Source organism: Chenopodium album, chromosome 2, assembly GCF_948465745.1.
Source record: "Chenopodium album chromosome 2, dcCheAlbu1.1, whole genome shotgun sequence".
Lineage (NCBI taxonomy): Eukaryota > Viridiplantae > Streptophyta > Magnoliopsida > Caryophyllales > Amaranthaceae > Chenopodium > Chenopodium album.
In genome coordinates this window covers 35279197-35292867 of record NC_137835.1, presented here as the reverse complement: position 1 = coordinate 35292867, position 13671 = coordinate 35279197, and positions in this window count along the sequence as shown.

The following is a 13671-nucleotide window of genomic DNA, read 5'->3' as shown; positions in this document are numbered from 1 at the left end:
TCTAATCCAAGAAACGAATGTAAGACAAGTTTTTTTTGTTTGAATAATATGATTTTTTTTCATTCACATTTTCTTGCTTATTATAGTAAACAAGCATCCTTAAGTACAAGCTAACTTAAGTGGCTTTTCAGATCACTTGTTACACGCCTAATGCTAAATAAAAATTAGCTTTTGTTGTCAAGATACATTAATAAAAGAAGCCTTATTTAACTAGATAAATCAAAGAGGAAATGGTGGTTTATAACCTCCAAATTAAGGCTGAAATAAAATCAGAAATAAGAGAGTGTAACTCCCCTTAATTCACGCCCATCCAAGCAATAAGTTGGAGATGTATTTCCTCCAATATTCACGCCCAAATTCAAACAGCAAAGAAGTGTAACTCCTCCTTGGTTCAAGCCTTGAAATTAGCTTGAATGTATGTGGACAAGGGTGTACTTGGACGCCCTTTAGTTGCTCCCAAAGCTGACTGAATTAAAGAGCCAATTGAAGGCTGAAATTAAGGCTTAAGATGCTCCAATGTTGACTGATATCAACGACCACTTGAAGGCTGAAGTTAAGGCTTGTAATGGCTTGTAATTCTTCTTTGAAAACTGATTGTAACTCCCAAGTGAAAGCTTTGAAATTCTTTGTAAAGGAATTTTGGATTCCAAGCTTAAATGGCTGCCATTTTGATGTATCTTTGCACTTGTACTTTTGTGTGAATGTGACAATATTTTTTGAACTAAAATCAGCTAAAAAGAACTAAGGAAAATATAACTAATTTGCAAACTTAAAATGACTAAAGTTTACAATTTATTCAAAGCATAAAAAGAACTAAAATAAACTAGTTAATAAGAACAACAAGAAATTCAAGGGATTTAATATCTTGCTGCCCATGGATAGAATGCATAGCACCAATACATGATGCTACATCTTGAACCAAAGAAATGTCCATAACCAAGTTGTTAGGCATGGCTACAACATTCCCCCCTTCTTGAAAAGAGTTTGCCCTCAAACTCGGCAACTCTTCAAACTCATCATAGTAAGGTGATAAATCAGCCACGTTAAAGGTGCTAGAAACACCATAATCTCCGGGAAACTCAACTTTGTAAGCATTATCATTCACCTTTTCAACAATAGCAAATGGACCATCACTACGAGGACTAACCTTGGACCGCCTTTTGGAAGGAAATCTTTCCTTTCGAAGATGAATCCAAACCAAATCACCGGGCTGAAAACGGACCTCCTTTATTTTCTTGTCATAGTATGCCTTTGTCTTTGCATTAGCTTGTTCAATTTTGGAACGAACTTGCTCATGCATAGACTTGATTTCTTTTGTGCACACCTCGGCATCATTGCTGAACTTGTTTGGTGAGGGAATGGGAGTGAGATCAATAGGAGTGCACGGATTGAATCCATACACCACTTCAAAAGGACTCAAACCTGTTGTCTTACTAGGCACACGATTGTAAGCAAACTCTGCATGAGGAAGCATCTCTTCCCATTGCTTGGGACGTTTAGTAGCCAAAGACCGCAGCAAGGATCCCAAAGTTCTATTATTCACTTCGGTTTGACCATCTGTTTGAGGATGACTTGAAGTGCTAAAGTTCAATTTCGTGCCCATCTTCCTCCAAAATGTAAGCCAAAAATGACTTAGAAATTTTGGATCACGATCACTCATCATGGATTTAGGTACACCATGCAAACGAACAATCTCATTGAAAAACAAGTTAGAAACATGAGTAGCATCATAAGTCGAATGACAAGCAATGAAATGAGCCATTTTAGAAAATCGATCCACAACAAACATTATAGAAGTCCCGCAACGAAATCAAGACTAATATCCTCCCATGGTGCTTGTGGAATAGGTAAGGGCAAAATATAGCCTTGTGGTAGACTATGACTTTTGGCCTTTTGACATATCACACATCTTTTCACAATGAACTCCACATCACGGACCAATCTAGGCCAATGAAAGTATTCTTGGACAAGAAGAGTTGTCTTCTCTATGCCAAAGTGTCCCTCCATCCCTCCTTCATGAAACTCTTTGATAAGATATTCTCTTAGGCTTGATCTTGGAATGCACAACCTGTTTCCTTTGAACAAATAGCCATCTAAAATGTAATAATCTTTGTAAGCATGATTAGAACATTTTAAAAATAAATCACCAAAATCATGATCATTTTTGTAACTTGCTTTCACATCTTCAACACTAATCACCCTTGCTTTGAAAGAATTCAAGAGTGTGTATCTCCTTGAAAGCGCATCAGCTCCTTTGTTCATGGCGCCTCTCCTATGCTTGATCACAAAATGAAAAGCTTGCAAATACTCCACCCATTTGGCATGGAGTGGTTGGAGTTTTTGTTGGCTTTAAAGATATTTGAGAGCTTCATGATCTGAATGAAGGATGAACTCCTTGGAAATGAGGTAATGTCTCCAATGGTCCAAAGCACGAACAAGAGCAAAGAACTCCTTATCATTGGTGCTATACTTCCGTTGTGCTTCATTGAGTTTTTCACTAAAGTAGGCAAAGGGACGCCCAACTTGTGACAAAACAGCACCAATACCAACTCCACTAGCATCACATTCAACTTCAAAAACTTCATCAAAGTTAGGCAAAGCAAGAATAGGTGCACTAGTAAGTTGATGTTTTACCTCATCAAAGGCCTTTTGAGCCTTGTCATTCCAAACTAACTTCTAATTTCTAGTTAGCTCGGTGATAGGTGCCATGAGGGTACTAAAATTACGCACAAATCTTCTATAGAAAGAAGCAAGTCCATGAAAGCTTCGAACTTGTTGAATTGTTTGTGGCGTGGGCCACTCACGAATTGCAGCAACTTTCTTTTCATCAACTTCAATGCCTTGTGATGAAACTTTAAAGCCAAGAAAAATAACTTGGGAAGTGAAGAAATGACACTTCTCTAAGTTACCATATAATTTCTCACGTTCAAGGGCTTCAAAAACCTTTTGTAAGTGCATAGAATGCTCTTCTTCCTCCCTACTATACACCAAAATATCATCAAAATAAACTACAACAAATTTACCCATGAAAGGTTGCATAACATGATTCATAAGGCGCATAAATGTAGATGGTGCATTAGACAAACCAAATGACATCATAAGCCACTCATAGAGGCCCTCCTTTGTCTTGAAAGCGGTCTTCCTTTCATCTCCTTCGAAAATCCGAATTTGATGATAGCCACTTCTCAAATCAATTTTAGAGAACACTTTAGAACCATGCAAATCATCAAGTAAATCATTCAACCTTGGAATAGGAAACCGGTACTTGATAGTGATTTTATTGATTGACCTACTATCAACACACATTCTCCATTCTCCATTCTTCTTAGGCACAATCAAAGTAGGACAAGCACATGGACTAAGAGACTTACGAATAAGACCCTTGGACAGTAATTCTTCCACTTGCCTCCTAATCTCTTCGGTTTCTTTTGGAGTGGTTCTATAGGCTGGTTTGTTTGGGGGCATTGATCCGGGAACAAGATCAATTTTGTGTTGTATGTCACGTTTTGGGGGTAGGCCATGGGGAATGTCTTCGGGGAAAACATGGGAAAAAGTTTTGAGAAGAGGGGTGAGGAGTGGGTGTTGTTCTTCTTTTGACGGTTGGGAAGGGGTATCAAGTTGGCTTAAAATGAATTGTTTGTGAGCTTTATACTCATGCAATTCTAATTTTATGAGAGTGGTAAGGGAATTGGGGGGTGTGGAAGTGGGGTGGCCGTTTTTGAGGTTTAGAGGGGTAAGGAGTATTTTCTGTCCATCCTTAGTGAAGGAATATGTGTTTTTATACCCTTCATGCATCACATTCCTATCAAATAGCCAAGGTCTACCAAGTAAAATATGACATGCATCCATAGGTATAACATCACACCATAATTCTTCCTCATAAGTTTTACCAATGCTAAATGATAACAAGACTTGTTGTGTTACTTGAATCCCTTTACCATGATTTAGCCATTGAATCACATAAGGTTTAGGGTGAGGGACGGTTTTTATTTTCAGCTTGTCTATCATTACTTGTGAAGCTACATTGGTACAACTACCTCCATCAATAATCAAGGTACATACCTTACCACCAATGGTACAACGAGTGTGAAAGATTTCCTCACGTTGCAAGCTCCCTTCTTTGCCAATCATATTGCTTAGTGTACGTCTAACCACCAAGCATTCTCCTTCATCCGGTCCAAGACACGCATACTCATCATTCTCCTCAAGGTTGCTGTCCACTTCAATTTCTAATTCGTCCTCCTCTTCATGCTCAATCAAAGTGACAATCTTTTTATTTGGACAATCACTAGCCAAATGTCCAAGGCCTTGACACCTAAAACATCTTCTTGGGGCTGGTTTTGGGTTGGAATTTTTGGTGTTTTGTGAGGGTGGTTTAGAAGTAGGCTGATTGGATGTGGGTTTGAAAGGTGGGAAATTAGATGTTTGCCTTTTTTGGGGAAATGAGGTTTGAGATGCAAAACGTGATGATTCACTTTTGCCTCTTGCTTTTTGTTGCTGCTCAATCTTATGTGCTAAGATAATGAGCTCTTCAAGGGTGGTGTAAGGGTGTAGCTCGGCCACATTGGCTATTTTTGGGTCAAGTCCTCCCAAAAAGCGCACCAATGTTTGAGGTTCATCTTCCTCTACTCCACATTTCATGATAAATCCTTCAAATTCCCTAGCATATTCTTCTACTGATTTAGTGTGACTTTCATTTACTCAAAGATCATTGTTTGAATGTAGATGACTTTCATTTGATTACATTAGCTTTGTAGAATGCATTTGACTTTCATCTGATTCAAAAAGCTTTTTCTGAATTGTTTTAATATTTATTAGATTCAAAAAGCTTTGTTTGAATGTATTTCACTTTCATATGATTCCATTAGCTTTGTAGAATGCATTTGACTCTCATTTGATTCAAAACGGTTGGTCTAAATTGGTTTTACATTCATTTAATTCAAAAAGATTTGTTTGAATGTATTTGACTTTCATTTGATTCTATTAGCTTTGTAAAGTGTATTTTACTTTCATTTTATTCAAAAAGCTTTGTCTTAATTGGTTTGACTTTTATTTGATTCAAAAAGATTTTTTCAATGTATTTCACTTTCATTTGATTCCATTAGTTTTAGACTTTCATTTAATTTCAAAAGCTTTATTTGAATTGATTAGACTTTCATTTATTCAGAAAGCTTTGTTTGAACGTATTTGACTTTAATTTGATTCCATTAGCTTTCTAGAATGTATTTGACTTTAATTCAATTCCAAAAGCTTTGTATGAATTGGTTTGACTATAATTTGATTCAAAAAGATTTGTACAACGCATTTGACTTTCATTTGATTTAAAAAACTTTGTTTGAATCAATTTCACTTTCATTTGATTCCATTAGCTTTGTAGAATGCATTTCACTTTCATTTGATTCAAAAAGCATTATTAGAATCTGTTTTGACTTCCATTTTACTCAATTAGCTTTATAGAGTGTATTAGACTTCTATTTGATTCGAAAAGCATTGTCTGAATTGTTTTACTTTCATTTGATTCAAAAAGGTTTGTTTGAATGTAATTGACTTGCATTGATTCCATTAGCTCTGTAGAATGCATTTGACTTTCCTTCAATTTAAAAAGCTTTATCTAGATTGGTTTAACTTTCATTTAATTGAAAAAGGTTTGTTTGAATGTATTTTACTTTCACTAGATTCCATTAGCTTTGTAGAATGCATTTGAATTTAATTTGATTCAAAAAGCTTTTTGTGAATAGGTTTGACATTCATTTAATTCAAAAAGCTTTGTTTGAATGTATTTGACTTTCAATTGATTACATTACCATTGTAAAGTGTATTTAACTTTCATTTGATTCAAAAACCTTTATCTAAATTAATTTGAAATTCATTTGATTCAAAAAGCTTTGTTAAATGTATTTCACTTTCATTTGATTCCATTATCTTTGTAGAATGCCTTTTCCATTCATTAGATTATAAAATCTTTGTCAGAATTAACTTGACATTTATTTACTCAAAAAGCATTGTTTGAATGTATTTGACTTTCATTTGATTCCATTAGCTTTGTAGAATGCATATAACTATCATTCAATTCAAAAAACTTTGTCTTAATTGGTTTGACTTTCATTTAATTCAAAAAGCTTTATTTGTATGTAATTCACTTTCATTTGATTCCATTAGCTTTATAGTATGCATTTGACTTTTCATTTGATTCAAAAATCATTGTCTGAATAGTTTTGACATTCATTAAATTCAAAAAGATTTGTTTGAATATGTTAGTTTTTCATTTGATTCTATTTGTTTTGTATAGTGTATTTGACTTTCATTTGATTTGTAAAGCTTTGTTGAATGTATTTCACTATCATTTGATTCCATCATCTTTGTAGAATGCATTTGCCTTTCATTTGATTCAAAAATTTTTCTCTGAATTTCTTTAACATTCATTTACTCAAAAAGCATTTTTTGAATGTAGTTGAATTTCATTTGATCCCATTAGCTTTGTAGAACACATTTGACTTTAATTTGATTCAAAAAGCTTTGTCTGAATTGGTTTGACATTTATTTGATTCAAAAAGCTTTGTCTGAATTGGTTTGACTTTTATTTAATTCAAAAAGTTTTGTTTGACGAAATTATACTTTCATTTATTACATTATCTTTGTTGAATGCATTTGACTTTCATTTTATGTAAAAAGCTTTCTTTGAATGTGTTTTGACTTTCATTTGACTCTATTAGCTTTGTATAATGTATTTGATTTCTATTTGATTCAAAAACTTTTTCTGAATTGGTATTACTTTCATTTGATTCTAAAAGCTTTCTTTGAATTTATTTTATTTTCATGTAATTCCATTAGCTTTGTATAATGCATTTCACTTTCATTCGATTCAAAATAACTTTGTCTAAATCGGTTTGACTTTGATTTTGTTCAAAAAGCTTTGTTTGAATGTATTTCACTTTCATTTGATTCCATTAGCTTTCTAGAATGCATTAGACTTTCATTTGATTGAAAAAGCTTTTGTTAGAATTGGTTTGACATTTATTAAATTCAAAAAGATTTATTTGGATGTATTTGACTTTCATTTGATTCCATTTGCTTAGTAGAGTGTATTTCACTTTCATTTGATTTGAAAAGCTTTGTCTGAATTGGTTTGACATTCAATTTCTAAAAAAGCATTGTTTGAATTGGAGTGAAATTCATTTACTCATAGATCATTGTTTGAATGTAGTTGACTTTCATTTGATTCCATTTGCTTTGTAGAATGGATTTGAGTTTCATTCGATTCAAAAAGCTTTGTCTGAATTGGTTTTATTTTCATTAGATTAAAAAAGCTTTGTTTGAATGTATTTCACTTTCATTTGATTCCATTAGCTTTGTAGAATGCATTTGATTCTCATTTGATTCAAAATGTTTTTTCTAGATTGGTTTTACATTCATTTAATTCAAAAATATTTGTTTGAATGTATTTGACTTTTTTTTTTTGGTAAATAAAGAATTTTATTACCAAAGAGGAAAAGTTACAACATATAATGAGCTAAGTCATAACTCACAACCAACACCACCAGACCTAAAGAGGCCAAACAAACACCAAAAGATCCAAGAGACTGTAAAGCCACGTTCTAGGAAGGGTGGCAGACAGAACCAAGGACTAGAACTGAACTCAAACTCCCAGCCGCCTTCTAGAAAGGGTTCTGGGACCAAGGACCAGACAAGACACACAAAAGCAACAAGCAGAGACAGACAAACCTAAAACTGCAACAACCAAAAGAACTCATAGTAGAATGTATTTGACTTTCATTTGATTCTATTAGCTTTGTAAAGTGTATTTAACTTTCATTTGATTCCAAAAGCTTTGTCTGAATTAGTTTGACTTTCATTTGATTCGAAAACCTTTGTTCAATGTATTTCACTTTCATTTGATTCCATTAGTTTTGTAGAATACATTAGACTTTCATTTAATTTCAAAAGCTTTATCTGAATTGTTTTGACATTCATTTATTCAAAAAGCTTTGTTTGAATGTATTTGACTTTCTTTTGGTTCCATTAGCTTTCTAGAATGCATTTGACTTTCATTCAATTCTGAAAGCTTTGTCTGAATTGGTTTGACTATCATTTGATTGAAAAATATTTGTAGAATGCATTTGACTTTCATTTGATTCAAAAAGGTTTATTTTAATTGGTTTGACTTTCATTTGATTTAAAAACTTTGTTTGATTGTATTTCACTTTCATTTGATTCCATTAGCTTTGTAGAATGCATTTGACTTTCATTTGATTCAAAAAGCTTTATTTGAATGTTTTTTTTTACTTTCATTTTACTAAATTAGCTTCGTAGAATGTATTTGACTTCTATTTGATTCAAAAAGCTTTATCTGAATTGGTTTTACTTTCATTTGATTCAAAAAGCTTTGTTTGAATGTATTTGACTTGCATGTTATTCCATTAGCTTTGTAGAATGCATTTGACTTTCATTCGATTAAAAAAGCTTTATCTAAATCGGTTTGACTTTCATTTGATTCAAAAAACTTTGTTTGAATGTATTTCATTTTTATTTTATTCCATTAGCTTTGTAGAATGCATTAGACTTTCATTTGATTTAAAAAGCTTTTGTCTTAATTGGCTTGACATTCATCAAAATCAAAAATATATTTTTGAATGAATTAGACTTTGATTTGACTCTGTTAGCTTTATAGAGTGTATTTGAATTTTATTTAATTCAAAAAGCTTTGTCAGAATTGGTTTTACTTTCATTTGATTCAAAAAGCTTTATCTGAATTGGTTTGATTTTTATTTGATTCAAAAAGCTTTTTTTGATTGAATTTCACTTCACATTGATTTTAAAAGCTTTGTCTGAATTGGTTTGACTTTCATTTGATTCAAAAAACTTTGTTTGAATAAATTTGACTTTCATTTGATTCCATTAGTTTTGTAGAATGCATTTGACTTTTATTTATATCAAAAAGCTTTATCTTAATTGGTTTGACATTCATTAAATTCAAAAAGATTTGTTTGAATGTATTTAACTTTCATTTGATTCCATTAGCTTTGTAGAGTGCATTTGACATTCATATGATTCAATAAGCTTTCTCTGAATTGGTTTGACTTTCATTTGATTCAAAAAGCTTTGTTTGAATTTATTTCACTTTCATTTTATTCCATTAGTGATGAGTGACATTTATGTCACTCTTAGGGAGTAGTTTTAGAGTCATTTTCGTGTTTATTTTATCTTATTTTTCCTTTCTTTCTCTTGTTTTCTCTTTAATAAAGTTTCTAGTTTATTTTGGTAATTTTTTCGTGTTTTAGTTCTTTTAGTAGTTTTTAGTTTATTTTCGTATTTTATTTGCTTTTGATTTGTTATATTTCGTTCTTTATTTTTCCTTGAAAGTTTTCTAACTTACTTTTATTTATTTTAATTGGTTTTGAGTCTATTTTATTTCAATTTCTTTGCTTATATATTTTTGTTTAGTTTTTTTAGTTTTAAGTTTATTTTGTTATTTATTTGATTTTGATTTACTTGTATAGTTTTATTTAATTTTTATTAGTTTAGTGTTATTTCTCTTTTTCTATTTTACTTTACTTTATTCCTAATTTTTTTTATCTCATCCTTATTTGTCTTGATTTCTCCTCGGTTTTGTGTGTAGAGGTTCGGGTTTTATGTCAAGTGGGTTCGGGTTCCAAGTTTAGTCAAACGCCAAACAAACCCATGCTGCCCCCTATCCTTCACCACATCCCACACCTTATCCAACACCACACACACACCAACAACACAAGCCACCACTACCCCCTGCTCCCTCACGCACACAGCCACATACCAGCCTCACCACCAATCACCCACGTATCAACCACACAACCCAAACCAACCTGCACCAGCCACATAACACCACTCACCACCAGCCACGCATTGCTTCTCCCCTGCAGCGCAACAATCAACCCCACAACAGCTTCTCACACCACTCACCACCAACCAACACAACTCCCCTGCTCCAATCCGCAACAATCAACCCCTACACCACCATAGCCACCAATCGACTCAACCAACAACAGCCACCGGTCGCCAATCCCCAACCAATCCGCAATTGCCCAAACCGCCCACAATCAACCATCAATTACCAACAGCCGCGCCACCGTTCTTAACCACCAACAACAGCAACAGCAACGAACACAACATCAACAATAACCACGCTGCCCTTGCTTCACCCCGAATTCACCAGCCACCTCAATACACCTCTCTGCGCACCAACAACAACACAATCACCCCGCAACACCACCGCGCAACAGAGCAGCCACCACCAGCATCAATTACAGCAAAAATCAGAACAAATTGAAAATCAATCAAGTTCGAGCAAACCCATTGAGATGTTCGGCCGAACTTCGAGTCAGAGAATTTGTGGGTTTTGTTAATCGAAGAGGAGTGGTCGAACATACCCATGGTTCGACCGAACCAACCCTGTAGTTCGGCCGCACCAACCCATGGTTCGACCGAACCGCTTCACGAGCCTCGCACATGATTTTTTAATGAGGATCAAAGGATTGTAGCTTGGTGATGGCCTTTGATCTTTGATTTGTGATGACGATGTGCGGTGATGATGGTGTGTAGTGGTGATGAAGTTTAAGCAGCCAAGAAGTCTCGAAGAAGAAAAAAATCTGTTGGTTTTTGTGGGAATTAGATTTTGGGTTTAAATATTTTCTTTTTCTTTTATTTTTTTATTTTATTTCTTTCTTTTCTTTTCCCTTTTTCTTATTTCTTTTTTTTATTCTTATTTTAGTTTTCTATTTATACTTTTCCTTTTAATTTATTTTATTTTATTTTTCTATTTTATTAGCTTAGTATAAATACCCATTTTTTTGGGGTAATTAGAACATTGAATAACTATCTATTGCCCTCTCTAATTAGTTTTTAGTTTTAGGTTAGGTTAGGATTAGTCTTCATTGGTAGTGAGAGAAAGTGTGGTTTTCTTGATTAATGAACTTGGATCTTGAAGAAGGAGCTTGTTTAATCCTTTGTAGACCTTCATCTTCAATTAATGAGCAATCTCTTACTTTTTCTCTTTACCTTTGTTCTTGATTTTGTTTATTTGCTTTTATTTTTCTTCTTTGCTTATTAATCATGTTGATGCTTATTGATTTGATGATTGATATTGTTTTCAACATGATTTATGAGTAGTCACCTAACCAAGGGTAAGGGGATGGTGTAGTTGCTAATTGTTCATGCTTTTAATGTTGGGGTTATGTTAATGGTGATTAAAGTCTTTGCATGCTTGATATTCTTTGGTCTTTCTTGCAAGTGCACATTGTTAGTTGATCAAAGATGAGTCTTTACTAACAAGTAACGGAAGTTGACTTAGTTGAGATTCATTACTATCGATTGTTATTTAATAGTACCTCCTAGTATATGGTTCTAATGTGGAAACATAGAGGCTATGTTAGGAGAAGCCAATTGACCCCGGAAGGCGGCTAGATTGGACCCTTTACTTCGGTATTCATGCATATTTAGTTTACCATTGATATGCTACTTTGTTATTGTATGGTCAAGCGTCAACTTCACCTACCCATTTCCCTTGGTGCCTTAATGTTTTATTTCTTGTTTTAGCATTTTTAGACTTTAGTTTATTTATCTCCTATTCCGGACTAGCTTGATTGTCGATAACATTTGGTGGTGTTTAATCATTCGCTGTGGTTCGACCCCTATGCTTGCCTTATACTCGTATTAGGTTTGTTTAGGTTGTATAAATTTTATTTGATCTAGGGATAAACAATTGACGACGCGTTTATTCTCTTGTCAATTAGCCTTGTAGAATGCATTTGACTTTTATTTAAATAAAAAAGCTTTGTCTGTAATGGTTTCACATTCATTTAATTCTAAAAGATTTGTATGAATGTATTTTACTTTCATTTGATTCCATTAGCTTTGTAGAGTGTTTGACTTTCATTTGATTCAAAAAGTTTTCTCTTAATTAGTATGATTTTCATTTGATTTAAAAAGCTTGGTTTTAATGTATTTCACTTACAAGTGATTCCACTAGCTTTGTAGAATGCATTTGACTTTCATTTGATTTGAAAAGCTTATTCTGAATTGAAGTGACAGTCATTTACTCAAAAAGCTTTGTTTTAATGTATTTGACTTTCTTTTAATTCCATTAACTTTGTAGAATGCAATTGACTTTTATTCGATTCAAAAAGATTTATCTTAATTCGTTTGACTTTCATTTGATTCAAAAAGATGTCTTTGAATGTATTTCACTTTCATTTGATTCTATTAGCTTCGTAAAATGTATTTAATTTTCATTTGATTCAAAAAGCTTTTTCTTAATTGGTTTGACTTTCATTTGATTCAAAAAGCTTTCTTTGAATATGTTTGACTTTCATTTGATTCCATTAGCTTTCTAGAATGCATTTGACTTTCATTCGATTCTTAAAGATTTGTCTAAATAGTTTGACTTTCATTTGATTCAAAACGCTTTTTTGAATGTATTTCACTTTCATTTGATTCCATTAGCTTTGTAGAATGAAATTGTCTTTCATTTGAATCAAAAGCTTTGTCTGAATTGGTTTGACATTCATTTAATTCAAAAAGACATGTTTGAATGTATTTTACCTTCATTTGATTCTATTTTCTTTGTAGAATGCAATTGACTTTCATTCAATTCAAAAAGCATTGTTTGCTTAGGTTTGACTTTCATTTGAGTCAAACAACTTTGTATAAATATGTTTGACTTTCACTTGTTTCATTTAACTTTGTAAATTGCATTCAACTTTGATTTGATTCAAAAAGCTTTGTTTAAAAGTATTTTACTTTCATTTGATTCAAAAAGCTTTGTAGAATGTATTTGACTTTCATTTGATTTAAAAAGCTTTGCCTGAATTGGTTTGTAGAATGCATTTTACTTTCATTTGATTCAAAAAACTTTCTTTGAATTTGTTTTGATTTTAATTTAAGTCAATTAGCTTTGTAGAATGTTTTTGACTTCTTTTAGATTCAAAAAGGTTTGCCTAAATTTGTTTATAGAATGCATTTGACTTTCATTGATTCAAAAAGCTTTCTTTGAATGTGTTTTCTCAATTAGCTTTGTAGAATGTTTTTTTACTTCAATTTGATTCAAAGTGCTTGCCTTAATTGGTTTTACTTTTATTTGATTCAAGAAGCCGTGTTTGAATGTATTTCATTTTCATTTTATTCCATTAGCTTTGTAGAATGTATTTAATTTTTATTTGATTCGAAAAGCTTTGTTTGAATTGGTTTAACATTCATTTAATTCAAATAGATTTGTTTTAATGTATTTGAATTTCATTTTATTACATTATCTTTGTAGAACGCATCAGATTTTCATTCAATTAAAAAAGCTTTCTGAATTGGTTTGACTTTCATCTGATTCAAAAGGCTTTGTTTGAATGTGTTTAACTTTTATTTGTTTTTAAAAGCTTTGTTTGAATGTTTTTTGACTTTCATATGATTCAATTAGCTTCGCTGAATGCATTTGACTTTCATTTGATTCAAAAGCTTTGTCTGAATTTGTTTGACTTTCATTTGATTCCATTAGTTTTGTAGAATGCATTTGCTATCATTTGATTGAAAAAGCTTTACCTGAATTGGTTTCACATTCATTTAATTTAAAAAGATTTGTTTGAATGTATTTGACTTTCATTTGATTCCATTAGCTTTGTAAAGTGTATTTGACTTTCATTTGATTCAAAAAGC